The sequence below is a fragment of the Balaenoptera acutorostrata genome, chromosome X, assembly GCF_949987535.1.
Source record: "Balaenoptera acutorostrata chromosome X, mBalAcu1.1, whole genome shotgun sequence".
Taxonomy (NCBI): domain Eukaryota; kingdom Metazoa; phylum Chordata; class Mammalia; order Artiodactyla; family Balaenopteridae; genus Balaenoptera; species Balaenoptera acutorostrata.
The window spans coordinates 90,427,501-90,436,381 of NC_080085.1; the positions used below are offsets into that span (position 1 = coordinate 90,427,501).

At 53.2% G+C, this 8,881-nt stretch overlaps 1 pseudogene; it reads left to right on the forward strand.

Annotated features, from left to right (window-relative positions):
• The first annotated feature begins 856 nt into the window (after nucleotides 1–856).
• LOC130704546 (nuclear RNA export factor 2-like) lies at nucleotides 857–8,585 on the forward strand (annotated as a pseudogene).
• Nucleotides 8,586–8,881: the final 296 nt, after the last annotated feature.

Below are 8,881 nucleotides of genomic sequence, written 5' to 3' on the forward strand. Positions count from 1 at the left end.
CCCAGAGTGTGTTCCCTGGCCACGATGGAATCAAATTAGAAACCAGTAATAGAAAGCAAAAAGAAGAATCCCTAAACACTTGGAAATGGTGGCTGACACATCATTCCAGGTTATCATTCACACCCTTGTTATAGAAGAGCTGAAGTGAGGAAGAGTTGCCTGCTGAGCTGAAAGGCATTTCAGGCTGGCCCAAAAGAGAGCTCACCCTGGCTCTTGCAAACAGAGTATTGTTCAGGGCAAGGCTGGAGGGAGGGAGACAGTTCAGGAGGCTGTGACATCAGTGCCACGTGACATTAAAGCTCCTAGTGCACTGGCAAAGGAAGTCCAGCTAGCTTGCTGGTTGTTAGTGGAATCGGTGTGGTGGCTGATTGGATTTGGGAAGCACGAGAGAGGTATTGGTGTGGTTGTTGGAAAGTCCTGAGAGAAGGCAAGATTCGGGTGCCTTCCTGGTACATATATGACTGGTGTCCAGTCTAACCCATGGACGCATACACCTCGGTTCCTTATCAGTCCTGCTCCACTGTGTTACAAGTTTCAACGCAGTTGCCCTCTCCTCCCTCCTCCTTCTCCTCCCTCTTTCTCCTCCTTGTCCTCCTCTTCCTCATCCTGCTCCTCCTCGATTCTTCCCCTGATAGTGCCATCTGTCGGATAAGGCTGTCCTCTCTGCACAGGCAGAAGAGTGTCCTTTCTGAGGTTTGTGGGATTGGTCCCTTAGGCCAGGTTGGCACTGTGCCTGCCCTACCATCCTGTTAGCCTAAGACATGGTATGTGGTAAGTGCACCAGAGATGTGTCTTCAAACCTGTATTTTTGTTCCTCTTTTCAGAATACAGTGATGGTGGTAGACCACCTCAAGGAAGAAAAAAAGGTTGTAGTTCTTTCCCAGGTAATTCTGGCAAGAGGAGCCGTCATTATGAACATGGTGGGGGTGAGCCTCAGCCCTCACACGTCCAGGGCGATGATGGAAACGTGGTGAAGAGGGATGTCCAGGAGGACCCCGAAGTAAGACAGTAAGTGACCAGGCAGCAGGGTTTGTACACAGCAGCCCCTGGGACTATGCACCTCTCTCACTCTCCGTGGACTTGTTTTTCTTCTGTCACTGCAAAACTGAAGCATGCTAGAAGTGAAATAATGGTTGAGCAATCCTAATTGTAGTGCTGGTGTCAAAGAGACGAGGGTGTACAGAAGACTTTCTTAGCACGTATGGCCACTCACCCTCCTTCTCTCCACATCCCCCCTGCAGCTCTCCCTGTACCATCCGAGGCAACGAGAGGACAGTGAGATTGGACAGTGAAGGCCACATGCATATAACTGTGTGGGGAAACAGAAAACCTCTGGAGAGAGAAATGCGGGAGAACACACAAGATGGAACCCCAGGGAGCTGGTTCAGGGTCACCGTGAGTATCCTGAAAAATGTATGGAATGTGCAGGAGAGAAAAGTCAGGGAGAGTTGTGTTGGGCTCATGTTGAGATGCTGGTTTATTTCACTGGGGACAGCTTGTAAGCTGTCCTTTTTATGACCAGGAGTTAACAATCTTGTTCATCTAAGGGCAGATTCAGAGAAGCAGTGTAAAGGGAACAGGCTGACTGTGAGGAGAACGGAGGAGCCTGTCTCAGAGCAAAGATGGAAACTACTGCCAAGGATATGGAGCAACTCCACATTGGAGGTCTCAGTTTGGCAAGCTGAGTGTGGGAGATGGAGGGTCGAGCCTCTGGAGACCTTGTCTGAGGGGCAAGCACTGTCTGCACTGGGTAGGATCTCCTGGAAATTTATAAAAGGAAGATCATCTCTGACACCTTGATTATTTGGAAGAGAGCTTGACTGGAGAGAAAGAGTATTTAGGAAATCCATATTACACACACCCATAAGAAATCATGCCAGTGGTCCCTTCTTTAGAAACCCTGTCAAGCTCAGTAGAAGGCCGGAATAGAACAGGAAAAGGTTCGTCCTCCAGCCTAAATTCCCTGTTGTCTGTCCTCTCTCCCATCCCTTCTTTTCATCCTAGATTCCTTATGGGGTAAAGTATGACAGGACATGGCTAATGAACTCAATCCAGAGCCATTGCAGTGTCCCCTTCACTCCAGTGGACGTAAGAGAGGATGCCGAAGCCAGACGCGTGGGCACAGGGAAGGGGGAGAGAGAGACCTGGTTCAGCAGGGTCTGTTGGCTTCTGATACTATTGCTGTTGCATTCAATCCCTGTAGTTCCACTTTATGCACACTGGGGCTGAGTTCTTTGTCCAAGAAGCTAGCACTGCCTCTGCATTGATGGATGTCAGCTACAAGATTTGTGACGAGGAGAGCCGAAAGGTGTGTGTCGCGGGCATTACCTGTACCTCATCCTGAGGAAGGAGTACAGGCCAGGGGCTGGTTGTCTTCTTTGGAACTAGAGTTCCTGGTGCTTACCCCACCTCTTCTTCCTGCAGATACCTGTGTTTGTCAGCCCCTCCGCTGCCCCCTACTCTGTGCAGTATAAGTTGAACCCAGAAGAAATGGAGCAGCTAAAGGTAATGCAGACTCAAGGCATTTTGTGTGCCAGCGCTCAAACCCACCTCTCCTTCCTCCAGCCCCCCGTCCCCCTCGCCCCTGATTTCCCTGCCACCACCACAGCCTCAGAGCGGCTCTCTCCATCTCTCACTACGCAGCTGACCTTGATCAAACGATTTAATGTCTCCAAGCAAGCTCTTGACCTCCAGAGGCTCTGCGTTGACCCAGGTACGGCTGACAGCAGTAATTCTAGGGCGGGCGAAGGCAGAGGGGTCTTCCTGGAGGGAGACTTAGGGATGGTAACGTGGGAGGGGCTGGTGCTGGCCCCAGACCCCACTCAGCCATCTGATTCCCTCCCCTCTCCTTCCTGAAGACTTGGTGGGCCATGATATTGATATAATTCTGAATCGAAGAAACTGCATGGCTGCCACCCTGCAGATCATCAAAAAGAATTTCCCTGAGGTGAGGCTGTAGGCCCAGTGCTGGTATTAGGGTAGGGGGTGGAAGAGATGGGGTGGAGGGCAGATTTGTCTCCAAGGTCCTAGATAGTAACCTTCACTCTACCTCTTCTTGTCCCAAAGCTGTTGTCCTTGAACTTGAGCAGCAACAAACTGTACCAGCTGGATGCCCTGTCTGACATTATACAGATGGCCCCCACGGTCAAGATCCTGAACCTCTCCAAAAATGAGGTGAGAAGAGGGAGCCAGATCAAAGTTGGGTTGAGAGTGGGGAGGGGGCGTGTTAGTGGCCATCAGAGTGATGACAGGAGGCAGGTGAAGGTACCTGTGGGGGAGGGAGGGCGCTGGGGGTGCAGAGAGCCGGATGTCCCTCTTTCCCTGGGATTCCTTTTCCCTCTTCCGCCCCATATTTCTCAGCTGACGTCTGTGTGGGAGTTGAGCAAGATGCAAGGGCTGAAGCTTGAAGAGCTGTGGCTGCAAGGGAACCCATTGTGTGGCACCTTCCCCGACCAGTCCACCTATGTAAGGTCAGTGTGAACACCCTGTCACCCTTCCTGGTGACCTTCACCCGTGGGAGCCTAGACTATCTGTGACAGTGCCCCTTTGCCAAAGGTGGCAGCCCTGGTCTTCTGGGAGGATCAGAGGCCCCACCTTCTGCTCTCTCTGTGCCTATCACCGGTGAGGAGTTTCCTTCCCCTGACCTGCTCACCTCTGCAGGGGCTCTGGGGTCTGTTTCCAGCTCTCTGCGCCCAGCTATGTTCCGCCAAGGCCTCCCAAGAGTGTGCCGCAGGAAGCAGGGCTTCTCCTCCTCACCAGGACCAGGAGCGACCAGCCTTGATCCAGATGCTGGCGCCCTGGACTGAGAAGGGTCCTCCAGTCCAGGGCCTCTTGCTGAGAGAAGCCTTCCTTCTTCGTGCTGAGATGGCGTTTGCCTCCCCCGTTCTGAGAGGGGCCCTCTTCCCCTTCCTCCAAAGGGGTCCCCCCTCGTCTCCCAGGTTGACATGGGGGCTTTCCTGCGCCATGCTGAGGGCTGAGGCCGTGGGTGGCTGCTGTCATGACATCCATTCTGCTGGCCCAATGCCAGGAGCTGGACCCTCCTTGGGAAAAAGCAGGGCTCCTTGAGTCAAGGGGCCAGACGTGGGCCCCCGCCAGTGATCAGAGGGCTTCCTGAGGCAGGAGTGGAAGGCAGAGGGCAGAGGTGGTAGAGGAGACAGAAGGACAGGGCTCTCAGGGGCACTTTCCATCCCTCCCTGCACACGTCACGTCATCCCATCTGGTCCTTCACAGGAGCCCTGGGCAGCCTGAGACAGGTACGGTTCCTCAGATAAAGAACGAACTCAGACAGGTGCAGGGGTCATCAGGAGAGAAGACGGTGATCATAAGAGTGGGCCACGGATCCTCAGCCCCATACTGAGCTGGGACCTGACCCTTTCCTCATTCTGGGGGAGATGTGCCCCCATGGCGGCCCTGGTTCCCATGCCCAAGTCTGGCTGAACTCACACAGGTGACAAAGTTTCAACCAGCATCCAGTGGGGCCCCAGCCCAACATGGGCATATTTTCCATTCCTACCTGGTGTGTCTGGGCGATTCTGGGGCAGGTGAAGAGCCGCAACAGGGGCGCCGTTTCCCCTTTCTTCTCTCTTCTTCCCTGACCCCGACCACGGGAGAGCTCCTTTCCCTTCCCTTTGTTTTCTCTCTCTCCCTTGTCTCTGTGCCCCTATGTCTCTCTCATCTCTCCCCTCCTACCTTCACTCCCTTTCTGCCTTCATCCCCTCCATCTCCCTCCCTGAGCCCCACCTCACTCACCTCCCTGGCCCAGCATCCTGGGCCATCCCTGAGGGGTGTCCGGGTCTTGCCAGAGTGCTGGACCCCCAGTGAGGTAGCAGAGCCCCGGGCTCCCACCCCATTCCCTCTTCTCCCCACAGCCTTCAGTGGGGCCCTGGAGGAAGGAAGGGAGGAGAAGGAAGCCCTGCAGTATGGGTTTGAAATGCTGCTCCCTGTGGCACTGGAGAAGGGAGTGCGAGTAGCCTGGGTGGAAGCTACCCAGGCGAAGGAGAGGAAGGGAGGGAGGGAAGGAATATTAAAGTGAAGGTATTGAGAGAGATGAGGAGACAGTGCCTTTCAGACAGTAAGCTGACAGATGCTCAGTGCTCAACAGGGAAGTGGACCGAAAACCCTTAAAATCAGAAGCAGAGGTGGGCAAAGGGCGCTGCTGGATGGGCCAGAACACACTGATCTCTGTTTATGGTATGACTGTTTTCACTCAAAGGAAGCATTGCAACCTTGAACTATCAACCATCTCTTCTCTATTTTTGGTTTTGGACAGGGCCATCAGAGATCGTTTCCCGAAGTTATTACGCCTAGTAAGTGCCTACGTAAATCATTGTCTCTTATGAATGTCGGTGATCTCTGCACCTGCCCTCAAGCCCTTTGGGTCTTGCCTAGATCACATATTAGCATCAGAACCTTAACCATTTTGGGGGGCATGGACTCCTGAAAATGACATGGATAGACTTGCTGGAAAAATACCCATAAATACACACACGCACACACACAAGTTGAATATAACACTAGAGACTTCCAGGACCTCATGATGAAGACATCCAGTGTAAGCTTTCCCATGGAATTTCCAGGGCCCTTTCACACCTGACCTCTGACCCTCACCCTCCTGGGCCCATCCTTTTCCCGGATCATCCAGGGCCACTCCCCTGGTCTCCACTCCTGACTTCCTCTTCCCTTTTCCAGGATGGCCAGGAGTTACCGTCACCAGTTACTGTTGACGTTGACACTCCCTGCGTATTAAAGCCCTGCAAGGTGAGGAAGAGGATCAAACGACATTTGGGGTGTTGCAGGGAGGCTTTATCCACTGCATAGTCTCAAATGCCTTTTGATTCCAGGGCAGCTACTTTGGATGCGATGAGCTGAAGAGCCTAGTCCTGCAATTCCTGCAGCAGTAAGTACCTCTGGGAAGCTGAGCAAGGGGGAGAGGGCGAGGACAGGTGAGGCCACCTAAGCACAGGTCTGCTCAGGGGAGTTTCCAAGTCTCATTTGAGGTCCAGACCACAGAGATAGACTGTCCTCATTGCTCCCCCTCAGGTACTACTTGATCCATGACTGTGGAGACCGACAGGGTCTCGTGGGTGCTTATCACGAGCAGGCCTGCTTCTCCCTGACCATTCCCTTCCACCCCGAGGACCCAGCCCCGTGAGTATCACAGCACAGGCTCTGCTCCTGGGCCGTGTGCCTCCCCAGCAGACACAGGCCAGCTCCTGCAAACACCCACCACCCACTGTTGCTCTTTGTCTCCTAGAAGCAGCTTGTGCGAGTACTTCAAGGACAGCCGGAATATGAAGAAGCTCACGGACCCCCGTGAGTGTGTGATGGGAAGACTGGGTGGGAAAGGGCGGTGAAGGGGTCAATCATAGGGCCCAGGGCGTGGCAGCCCCTGACCTTCGCTCGCTTCCCCTCCCCTCACAGACCTGCGGGTCCAGCTGCTGAAGCACACAAATCGTGTCATTGTGCACACCCTCTGTGTGTTGCCCAAGACTCAGCATGACTTAAGCTCCTTCGTGGTGGACACGTGGTCCCAGACGGTGAGCGCCTGCTTCCTCCCTCGGGCGGGCCCAGGAAGCCGCAGGTGGGTAGGAGGTGCAGGTGGTGACTGGGCGCCTGGGCTCTTCCCTTTCAGGAAACGATGCTCTGCTTCTCCGTCAGCGGGGTGTTCAAGGAAGGTGAGTGTGTGTAGATCCCCACCCCAGATGCCCCACTGCTGCCTCCCCCTGGCCAGGCTCACTCCCAGAACCACCCAGCTTCCCTGACCCCTTCCCTTCCCTTCTCCTCCCCTCCCCTCCCCTTCCCCACTGTGTTCTCCAGCCCTCAGGCTTCCCACAGACAATCCAGGTCTGAGCTGTGTCCATGCCTGTCTGCCCTGCACACCCTGGGCGTTGGGGACACAGGCTGTGGAGTTTGGTGGCTCTCATCCCAGATACTCACTCTGAGAACTTGGGCCGTTACTTAACCTCTCAGTTTCCTCATTTGCAAAATGGGGTAGTAGTATCCACCTCTTGGGCGGCTGTGAAAAACGCATCCCGTGAACCTGTGTAGTGGTTGTCAGGGGCCCTGTCACTGGGCGCAGACTGCTCCTATAGTTGCCCTCCTGATTCCCGACACCCTGGCCCCCGTGAACAACTGCCCTCTCAGCATCAGTGTGAAGTCACAGCCTGACTGGGGACCGCCGTGTGAGCGTGTACAGCACGTGTGGCTCTAAGGGGTACTGTTGTTTGTTTGCTGTTGAAGTGGAAGGAAGTTCTCAGGGCTGTGTGCGTGCCTTCACCCGGACCTTCATCGCTACCCCTGCCAGCTACTCCAGGTGAGAGCCCTGTTGTGAGCGGGAATGCCCATCCCCGCCTGCGCTCAGGGGCGTGGGAATGTGGTGGCGCAGACCTTAGGTTTACTCGGTATTGTGGAAAGCCAGCAGGGAGATCCCAGGAGCAGTCCAGCCTAGTGGTTAAGAAGAGCATGGGCTCTGGAATCGGCCTATGCGTTCTCTCCTTGACCCAACACTCACTCGCTGTGTGACCTTGGTCAAGTCACATGACCTCTCTGTGACTCAGTGTCTTCTTCCGAGAATGGGGATCAGAGCGTCCACCCCTTGGGCTGTGGTAAAGGGTAAATGCGAAATTGCCCGTGGGTTGGGGATAAACCTATAAATCGAGTGAAGGTGGTGGACAGTCTCTCCAAAGGTGGGCTCTGTGGGGAGGGGCAGAGGTACCAGCCAAGGAACCCGGGAGACAGACACAGGAGGGGCGTGGAAGGAATCTGGTTGCTGAGTGCCAGTGGGAGCAGAGTCAATATTGGGGGTGTGGGTGTCCATCCAGGCGTAGTCTGAGGGCCCATTTTTCCTTCAGTCTGTGCATCGTGAATGACGAGCTGTTTGTGAGGGACGCCAGCCCCAGTGAGACCGAGAGTGTGTTCTCCATCCCAGCGCCTACGCCCACCTCCAGCTCCATGCACACCCTCTCCCAGGAGCAGCAGGACATCATGCAGGCGTCCTCCACCCCACCTGAGGTGAACCTCTAGTGGAATCAGAAGTGAGTGCTGGGTTTGCGTGCGCATAGGAGGGAGCTGGGAGGAGTAGAGGGGTGATTAATGGGAACTTGAAGGTAATTATTTTACATCTATTTTTTTCTTACAAACGTTTAGTTGTGAGAAATTCCCTAATTTCATACTAATACCTTTCCATGTATTATAAAATACAGGTTTCCTATCTTATATACTGTTTTGAAACTTCTTTTGTTTATTATTAGTACCAGCCTTTCCTCTCAGTATATGTGAAGCTACATTATTCTTTCTAAGATCAATATATTAAACAATTGAATTCCAGGAAGCCATAAGCTATTATTGATAGGCATTTACCTTTTCGCTTCTTTTTCAGCATTACATGCTGTGGCATCTGCTCATTCTGGTACATACATGTTGGTAAACTTGAAGGCGTGCTCTTGTAGCATAGATTTAGCTGTGACGTTGTGTGGTCAAGTGTCTCCAGTTTGGTCCTAAGGGAGGTCATCTATCCTCCCCCACTACAGGTGCTTTCAGTACAATGACTGGACTATACCAGAACTAAAAAATTCTTTACTCATTAAAAAGTCAATTCTGAGAATTCAGAGATAAGAAGAAATAGACCTCTAGGGTTTCAGGAAGGTGAAGGCGGACAGAAGTCAGGTGCCCTGGGGTTGAAACTCAACGGCTGCTGGCTCTGCTGACATCCCAATTCTTTCTCTTTACTTTCTTCAGCCCAAGGGCAAGATTCCAGATGAATTTTGAGATGAGACCCTCATCCACTGACCTGGGATCTTGAGAACAAAACTCTGCAAATGAGCCTTTAGATGTCATTTTCATCCTCCTCATATTTGTTACCTCTCTTCTCTTAACTGAAGCC